This window comes from Rhinolophus sinicus, chromosome 4 (assembly GCF_057876585.1).
Source record: "Rhinolophus sinicus isolate RSI-liver-muscle chromosome 4, RSI-T2T, whole genome shotgun sequence".
Lineage (NCBI taxonomy): Eukaryota > Metazoa > Chordata > Mammalia > Chiroptera > Rhinolophidae > Rhinolophus > Rhinolophus sinicus.
This window is the reverse complement of record NC_142504.1, coordinates 44,551,808-44,561,339: the sequence shown is the minus strand read 5'-3', so window position 1 is coordinate 44,561,339 and position 9,532 is coordinate 44,551,808. Positions and strand designations below refer to the sequence as shown.

The window sequence follows — 9,532 nt, the reverse complement described above, 5'->3', positions numbered from 1 at the left end:
GTTTTCCTACCTCTCTTTTTAAGTTAGAGTAGTAGAGTGGTATTTAAGACATTCATTACATTTCGTTTACCAGCACTTGATGTTCTTAACTTGGAACTTGATGGGGGGCTTCTCCAACTCTTAGCTGCCTCGCAGAAGTAGAACAGCTGGATGAGGACCTAGGAGGAGAAACTATGGGAGACGTGGCAAAAGAGAAGGGAGGAGGATACAAAACTTTTGGCAGGCCAAGTCAAAAGTAGTTTCTATCAGGGAACAATAACAGAAGCATACTTTAATAGCTGAGAGAGATACAGCATTAAAGTAACCATGTAGATTTGGGAATACATACTTGAGGCTTTTTTCCCCCGGAAAGTTTCTAATATATTGGCATTTGCTCAGTGTCTAAGGAGATAATTGTGTATATGATTGGTATTTGGTCTAGGCTTCATCTATGGTCAGGGAAAGGCTTTTACCCTGTAGGTTCTCCTTGAAGTCATTGGTGGTAGAACTGCATGCATGATACAAATTTACTGAATGAACTACGCTAATGAATAAATGTACAAGCCTTTACATTTAATCTTAGATAATGTTTTAAAATTATTAGGTTGGTGCAACAGTAATTACGGTTTTTGCAATTATTTTTAACCTTTTAAACTACAATTACTTTTGCACCAACCTAATAGTATCAGTAGGGAAGCCTAGATTGTTATTTAACCTAATGGGTTAGAATTTACAACATATATATATATATATATATATATATATATATATATATATATTTTTTTTTTTTTTTTTTTTTTTTTTTTTACTTTAATAAATGCTCAACTTATCCCAGATTTGGTCTGCCTGGGCTCCTTCAAGATAGTTCATTTATATTTTTGACGTGTCTCTCTGATAATTCGAGCACTCCTTGCTTCCTGATATAAAAAAAGTTCCAAATTTATCTTGTTCTTTTTCTTCCCCAGCTCTGGAATCTGCCTTTGCCCCACAAGGAACCCTGTTCCTTTTAGTGAAGAATGATATTTAGAAACCAAGATACAGTTATTGGCTTGTTTATTGCTATTGCTGGGCCATTACTACTAAGCCCTTTTAGTGGACAGAGAAAGGAAACATATATAGAGATATTTCAAATGTATTTACATGTAATATATTAAATACATAAGAAAAGATAAATTATTGGCTTATTATGAGCAACATATTAACATTTTTGAAGGGAAAACAATTGTTATCTACATAAAGTGGGCATACAAAGTAATAATACTGATCTCGAGCAAAGCACACCCAAATAGATTTCATTAATAGTTAAATGTAATATATTTTAGAATCTTAGATGTTGGAGGGAGATATTTTCTAGAACTATCATCTAGATATTATAGAGTAGACCAGTACAATGTTGTTTTGGATTTGTTGGAATAGAAAAGTAAGATCTGGGGACAAAAGCTTGTCCTTATCCTTCCTAACAATTTTAACCACATGGCAAAGCATTTTAAGCATTCATTACACACAAAATCTCAAACGCATGTTTATGAGAGGAGTATAAACAAACAAGAAAGTAGTGACACTGTCTGCTTGGGAACAACAGTAACATGTTCTCTTTGGATACATACAGTAGCCACAAATGCAATACTAGCCATTTCACTTAGCAATAGCCTGACTATTATCTAGCTACCAACATGAATGACTTGTTCAAAGATGAAGAGTTGTGCACATCTAAGTAATCATGATTTGCATCATAAACGCCCCTTATGTATTCAAACTCATAGAGTTTTCTCCCAGCATGTCATACAGGACTTTTGAATGGTCTTTCTCTCCCCTATTACGTTCAAAACCAGAGCTTCAGCTACTTGGTTTACTAATCTCAAAGATTAATTCAGTAGAAGTGGGGGTTTATTTGTACTGGTTTATTTGCTTTATTTAGAAAAATAAAGCATAGTTTAATAGTTTAAAGTTTGTTTTATGTAGTATAATAAAGATTCCCATTATAGTACTACATCATATATACTTGCTAAATATTGCATTGTAATAATTCAGTGACCTAAAAATAATGTAAAATATATTTATACATATACCTATATGTATATGTTCATTTAATAGGTACCTTATTTTTAGTTTCAGAAATCATAAAAAAGTAAATACCCAAAGAAGCCATAGCTGTAATAATAATAATAATAATAATAATAATACATAATTATAATATAATAATAATAAAGACACAACAATTTGACCAGTGTTAAAAGGCAAGATTAACTAACAATTATTAAGGAGTTAATATGTGATATACACCATGTGTATTACAGTTTTATTTAATCATCAAAAAATTTAATTGCCAGAATTGTTATTATCCCCATTCTGTGGAAAAAGAAACTGACATTACATAACTTATTATTGGTCAACTTCTTGTAACTAATATATTGCAGAGATAGGACTCAAACTCGCATACAAACAATTAAGTTCGTGAACTTGTTGCTACCATCTTGCTAGCCTTTTTTGATATCAGAGGGATTATTCATTATGAATTTGTACCAACTGAACAAACAGTTATCCAAGTTGATTATTCGGAAGTGCTGAAAAGGCTGCATAAAAAAGTTAGATGATCTGAACTTTTCACCAACAATTCATGGCTCTTGCATCATGACAATGCACCAGCTCACACGGCACTGTCTGTGAGGGAGTTTTTAGCCAGTAAACAAGTAACTGTATTGGAACACCCTCCCTACTCACCTGATCTGGCCCCCCAATTACTTCTTTCTTTACCTGAAGATAAAGAAAATATTGAAAGGAAGACATTTTGATGACTTTCAGGACATCAGGGGTAATGTGACAGCAGCTCTGATGGGCATTCCAGAAAAATAGTTCCAAAATTGCTTTGAAGGGTGGACTAGGTACTGGCATCAGTGCATACCTTCCCAAGGGGAGTACTTTGAAGGTGACCATAGTGATATTCTGCAATGAGGTATGCAGCACTTTTTCTAGGATGAGTTCGCGAACTTAATTGTCAGATCTGGTATGTTTGACTCTAGACTCCATGCTCTTTTGTGTTCATCACATAAGGCTTTGCTCTGCCCCTGGCCAGTAACAACTTTTGCTCAATTGATTCTTTGTGTTTTCTTCCGTAAAAGAAGTGTATTGTTCTATCTTAACAATCCCCAGTGTTTTAACAATCAATAAATGTTTTCACCACACATCACAGTATTTGTTTAACATTCTGTATTCGTGATTTCAAAACAACTATGACTCAGTGATGCTTTGAACTTAATTTCAATTTTATTAATTAAAACAGATCTGAATACACTGAAATATACTAGTTGTGATAGTATGAAAAGTTTTGTTTTAAAAAGTAAATTATAACTGAAAATGGACCAGAGATACATACAGAAGGTATGAACCACACATATGTGGGTGAAAGCTGACCTGGAGTCATCTTAAAGGACTTTATCCAAAAGGGCTGCTGCCTAAAAAGGAATAGAATCCCAACAGACAGAGTCTGTGAAGAGATGGAGTCCTGAGACCCAAATCCCAGCTAAGTACAGGTGAGAGATGTCTACCAATGAATGGGGAGAGAAGTAAATGGTCTGAAGAACCCTACGAGGAACTGAAACAGCCTGCAAGGGAAAAAAGAGCAAGAGTCAGTTATGACACCTGCCAAACCAGCAAGCAATGATCGCAGCTCCTGGAGTACCATCATGGAAGGTCTCTCCTGTGCCTTCACCTCTCCTCCCTCCACCATCTGGAACCGTGGATGGTCAGAAACAGTGCAATGTAGCAACTGAGGATAGGAAGAAAGACAAGTTAGGTCAGTAGAGGAGTATCTATCCAAACTATACTGTACGCTGCAAGCCTGCCTTCTGTTGCATGGCTGATTAGGTAAGTGCAGAAGCTTTAATTTTGAATGAAGCTCGGAGTTTTTATTATTACTTTGGCTACACCTATCAGTTTCAGAACTGAAATAGTTTAAGGGACTAAAGTACCAGGAGGATTTATTATTTAAGAGAGCTATGGGTGACCAACCAAGATTTTATCTAGGGGAAACAGAAGAATTACCCTGTAGAGCATACTTCAAAGAATATTATGAGAAAAAACAAAGTTACTTAATGATTTCATTTTGCCAATTTGTTTCCTTCAGAATATCATCATATATTTATATATCCATATATTATATATCAAAAGAATATACATTTATCTATATTCGAGTATGTGTATGTATCATGTAGGGCACATTTTGCAGTTTTCTTGTTTTTGTTTAATTATTATTTGGTTATTCTCTCAATTTCATTTCTATCTATTTTTTCTTCCTCAATGCTTTAGCTATAAGCAAATAAGGGTAAAATATTTATATGTAAGGTTCTACATGTGTTTGTTTATCATTGAGAGAATTACATTTTATCTAAACCACACGTCATGTGGTACATTTGACACCCTTTCTGTCATACTTGCATTTGACTGCTTATAAAACATAAATCAGCTCAAATAAACAGGACTATTATTAGATTTGAAAAAAATGTACTCAGTAAGATGTGTAAGATGAAGCAGAATTAATTCTAATTGAGTTCACAGAGGATTTGGAATTAGATGTAAAACTATAGTATCATATTACTTAAGATATGAATTAGTATTAGATTTGCATTCAGAAAAAGGTACTATATTTACTTCTGAGTACCATTTAGACAGAACATTAGAACAGATATCCCATCTTTACTCTCTCTTTTCCTCCCCTGCCATATAAATGTCATTGAACAATCTGTCCATCTTGATTATCAGCATTAAAGACTGGTTTTGAGAAATGCAGAGAACCTAAGATTTACATTTTAGTGGGAGATAGAATAAAATTAAGAAATATTTTTAGAAGTGCAGAAAAATGTTTCTGAAGAGGCAACAATTTTAATACCTTAAAAAACTAACCTATCAAATACTGAATTGCAGATATTAAGGCTATCAAAGATACACAAAACACAAAAAGAGTTTCTTGAATACATGTTGCACATTTAGCTTAATGAATTCATTTAGGACTTTAATATTTTCTATCAGTATGTGGGCATTAAAGAAAGATTATTTGAAACATATTGGTAATTCGCTCAGAAAATTTTTAGAATTTGGATTTAGGTCGTATGATTTAGAATTGATATGCTGTCCAAAGGAGATTAATATTGGTCATAACATGGAGCTTAAAGCCATCATTAAAATGAGGCATATATAAAAAAGAATAGTATACAAAAGCCATTAATGACCTATAATGACCTCATTCTCACTAGTATAATGCAGAGTACAAAGTATATAAAACATTTAAATTATTTCATTATTAACAATGACTATTCATGAAAAAATAAAACCTTCAAGAATAGCAAAAGTGAATAGTTATTGATATTCAGCATTTGCTTTAAAATGCTCAGTGTGATTATATAGCATTCTGAATTCAATGCATCATTAGATACTCCTAATTTCCTACCCAAGAGCTATTCTCCACTTCCTCTTTATTGATAGAGCCCCTTTTTGTTCAGATTAGCAATGTTCTCAGATACAATACTCATCTTCTCAGACTCTGTTACAATCAGGGGTGGCCATGTAACAAAAGTGTAAGTAAGCAATGCCATAAAAGTATGGCTCTGCTAGAGACATCTGTGAATATTTTTGTTTTTCTAATACAGACTTTTTTTGTCACTTCTCTTTTTCCAACCTATAGCACAGCTGAAGAGGGAGACGCCATCTTGCCTCCATTATTTGGCAAGCATGAAGATAAAAGTTCTCCTGTGAGGATGATGGAGCAAAATGATAGAAGAGGGGCTAGACTCCCTGCCTTCAGACTTCTTGTTATGTGAAGAAAATAAAATGCTATTACAAGGTTAAACTACAGACATGGGCTTCTATTTCATGTACCTAACTACTTCACAATTCATACAATATCTATAAAATTGATAAAAGCATTCATTTTAAAGACTTAATCTGAGGGGCTCACAGATACCAACACAATCAAATCTCAGAAAAATTGCAGTTCTTTAATTAATTACGATTTTGAAATTGATCTTTCACAGTCTTTTAGTTATCAAATTATTAAATATATTTCAACATTCAAATTTTGTGAATATGACAGATGAATCCTGTTAATTTCTCAGTGTGAGTATGATTCTGTGTGTGTGTGTGTGTGTGCATATGTGTGTGTGTATGTACCTACACTCAAGGAGCCTAAAGAAACAATGATTTCCTGGAGCATTCAATGCTTGTTATCTTCTAATGATTCTTTAAATCTCTCTATCCAGTTTCCACTTCCTTGGGGAATGGATCCTAATATATATCATGGAAAATTATTTATTGATTTATCTATCTTGAACTTGTCATCATTGGAAGTTTGGAGTGTGTGTGTGTGTGTGTGTGTGTGTGTGTGTGTGAATTCTGACCCATTTACTTTATCTGTATACTCACTTTCTTAAGAGTTTACCATCAATGGATGTTGAATTTTGTCAAATGCTTTTTCTGTGTCTGTTGACATGATCATGTAATTTTAATCTTTCATTGTGTTAATGTGGTATATCACATTGGTTGATTTGCAGATGTTGAACCATATTTTCATCCCTGGAATAAATCCCACTTGATCATGGTGTATGTGTGAATCCTTTTGTATTGTTGAATTCAGTTTTCCAATACTTTGTTGAGGATTTTTGCATCTGTATTCATCAGGGATATTTGCCTGTAATTTTTTTTTTCTTATAGCGTCCTCGTCTGACTTTGGTATCAGGGTAATGCTAGCCTCATAAAATTAGTTTGGGAGTGTTTCCTCCTCTTCTATTTATTGAAAGAGTTGGAGAAGGATTGGTATTATTTCTTCTTTAAATGTTTTGTAGAATTCACTAGTGAAGCCATCTGGTTGTGGACTTTTGTTTGGGGAGATTTGTGATTATTTATTCAATCTCCTTAAAACTCAGCCTTTTCAGATGTTCTTTTTCTTTCTGATTCAGTCTTAGGTTATAGGTTTTTAGGAATTTATCGTGTTTTTTTTCTAAGTTGTCCAATTTGCATATAGTTGTTCATAGTAGTCTCTTGTGATCCTTTGTATTTCTGTGGTATCAGTTGTAACATCTCCTCTTTCTGATTTTGTTTGCTTGAGTCCTCTCTTTTTTTCTTGGTGAGTCTAAGTAAATGTTTGTATATCTTTATCTTTAGAAACAAATTAGCTAACAGTTTCAGTGATGTCTTCTATTGTCTTTTGAGTCTGTTTCATATATTTCCATTCTAATCTTTGTTATTTCCATCCTTATACTAACTTTGGATTTGGCTTGTTTTTCTTTTTCTAGTCCCTTGAGGTGTAAAGTTAGGTTGTTTATTTGAGGTTTTTCTCTTTCCTGAAAGGCATTGATTGCTATGAACGTCCTCCATTTACTTTATCTGATGGTAAAATATCCTATCAAAGAGTCATTTCTTTATAGAGCCAAGCTATGTCTTTCTCTCTGACTCTAGGATTTCTGCTCTGGCTATCACTTGGGCACTCTGAGTATTGGGAACAATTATAAAGCATTCTGTATCCAATTCCAATGTGGATGGCCGGGGGTTTTCCACACCAACAAGCAGTTCTTGGACACCAATTTGTTGTTCTAATACAACTTAATTCAATTCTAATACTGTCTACCCAGAGATTGCATCAGATTCCACAGTGCTCTGTCCCACTAGACTGCCAACCCCACCCTCAGATTGCAATCACAGGTCCAGATTGTCACCTGTGCTTCTGACCAATGGGCTATAGATTGAAGGTTCCAACAACACGCTCACTCCTCAGTTTCAATTAATTTGCTAGAATGGCTCACAGAACTCAAGATACTAGTTTACTTACTAGATTACTGGTTTGTTATAAAAGGATGTAATTCAGGAATAGCCTAATGGAAGAGGTACATAAGGCAAGGTATGGGGACAGCACAGAGCTTCCATGCTCTCTTTGAGCATGCCACTCTCCCCAAGTGTCCCTGTGTCCACCAACCTGGAAGCAATCTGAACCCTGCCATTTTGGGTTTATGGAGACTTCATTACATAGTCATGATAGATTAAATCATTGACCATTGGCAAATGATTCAACCTCCAGTTCCATTCCCCAGAGGTCGGTGGGTCCTGACTGAAAGTTCCAACCCTCTACTCAGTGTTTGGTTCTCCTGGCAACCAGCCCCAATTCTTAGGTGCTTTCCAAAAGTCACTTCACTAACAGAAACTTAGTTGTGGCAGAAAGGAACTTGTTTTGAATAATAATACACCCATTTCACATTTGTGGATCTGAAGAAATTTCAAGAACTGAGGACAAGAGACCACATATTATAACAAGAGCTGCTCCCATTGCTCTAATAGCTCAGAAAGTTCCAAAGTCTTTAGGAGCTGTGTGGCAGGGTCAAAGAACAAATATATTTTTCTTATTATAAGTCACAATATCACAAATTAATATCCAGAGGTGTTTTTTCTTCTATTTTCTTTTTTAAAAGATTTTTATTAAAAATATAGCTAACACACAATATTATATTAGTTTCAGGGGTATACCATAGTTATACAACATTTATATACCTAAAGAAGTGATCACCATGATAAGTACAGCAACTTTCTGACACCATAACACACTGTCACAATATTATTGACTATGTTCCCTATGCTGTACATTACATCCCGTACTTATTTGTTTTATGCCTGGAAATTTAGATATCTTATTCCTGTTTTCCTTTCCACCCCTTTTTTAATTTTTCAATTATAGTTGACATTCAATATTATTTTATATTAATTTCAGTGTAAAACATAGTGGTTAGACATTTATATAACTTAAGAAGTGATCCTCTCACCTACTGTAGTACTCACTAGCACTATACATAGTTATTACCATATCATTGACTATATTCCCTATGCTTTACTTGACATCCCCATGACTATTTTGTAATTACCATCTGCCTGAGTCCTGCAGACTCGGATAATTTTCCAAGAAAGACTGCAATGTGAGAGGGGCTGACTGCTCCCAGAGAAAGTGCCTCCAGCTGTAAGCAAGTTGGGTGGGTGGGGTCCCAGCTGAGTCAGCAGGGTGGAGCAGCAGAACTCACCAGGCCAATCAGATTCAGATTTGGCCTGTGGGGGCGGGCTCCACATAGGAAAGATGGCGCCCACCTGCTGGCTGCACAGAAGAAGGAGCCCTCACAGAGAAAATGCCAACTGTCCTCCAATCTTCTTCCTGCAGCCACACACTTCAGTCGGCCCCTCCTATGTCTCCAAGGCCTCCTGAGTCACTGTCTCTCCGCTGGAGCCCAAGGTAAGTGCCTGCGAGTGAGTAAGTCTGTGTGTGGGCTGTTCAAGGGGATGTCTGGGTTTCCCACAGCCTTCTATCCCAGCCGAGCTGTCAGAATCCCCACTATTTTTCACAGCCAGATGTTTGCAGACTCCTCTTCCCGGCAGCAGTACTCTGGGCTGGGGAGCCTGGTGTGGGGGGCTAGGGTCCCTCACTCCTCCAGGGGGAACCTCCACAGCTGAGCTATCCCTCCCGATTCTCAACTGGCACAGGGAGGTTTGGGGCCCGTTCTGCATCTCTGCCCCCTTACCAGTCTCGACC

General features: G+C 35.7%; 1 long non-coding RNA gene across 1 annotated transcript; it reads left to right on the top strand.

The window, feature by feature from the left end:
* The first annotated feature begins 772 nt into the window (after positions 1-772).
* LOC109435293 (uncharacterized) lies at positions 773-6,569 on the top strand. Its single transcript, XR_002135950.3, has 2 exons — positions 773-3,843; positions 5,657-6,569. It is a non-coding gene; the product is annotated as an uncharacterized LOC109435293 (long non-coding RNA).
* The last annotated feature ends 2,963 nt before the right edge of the window (positions 6,570-9,532 follow it).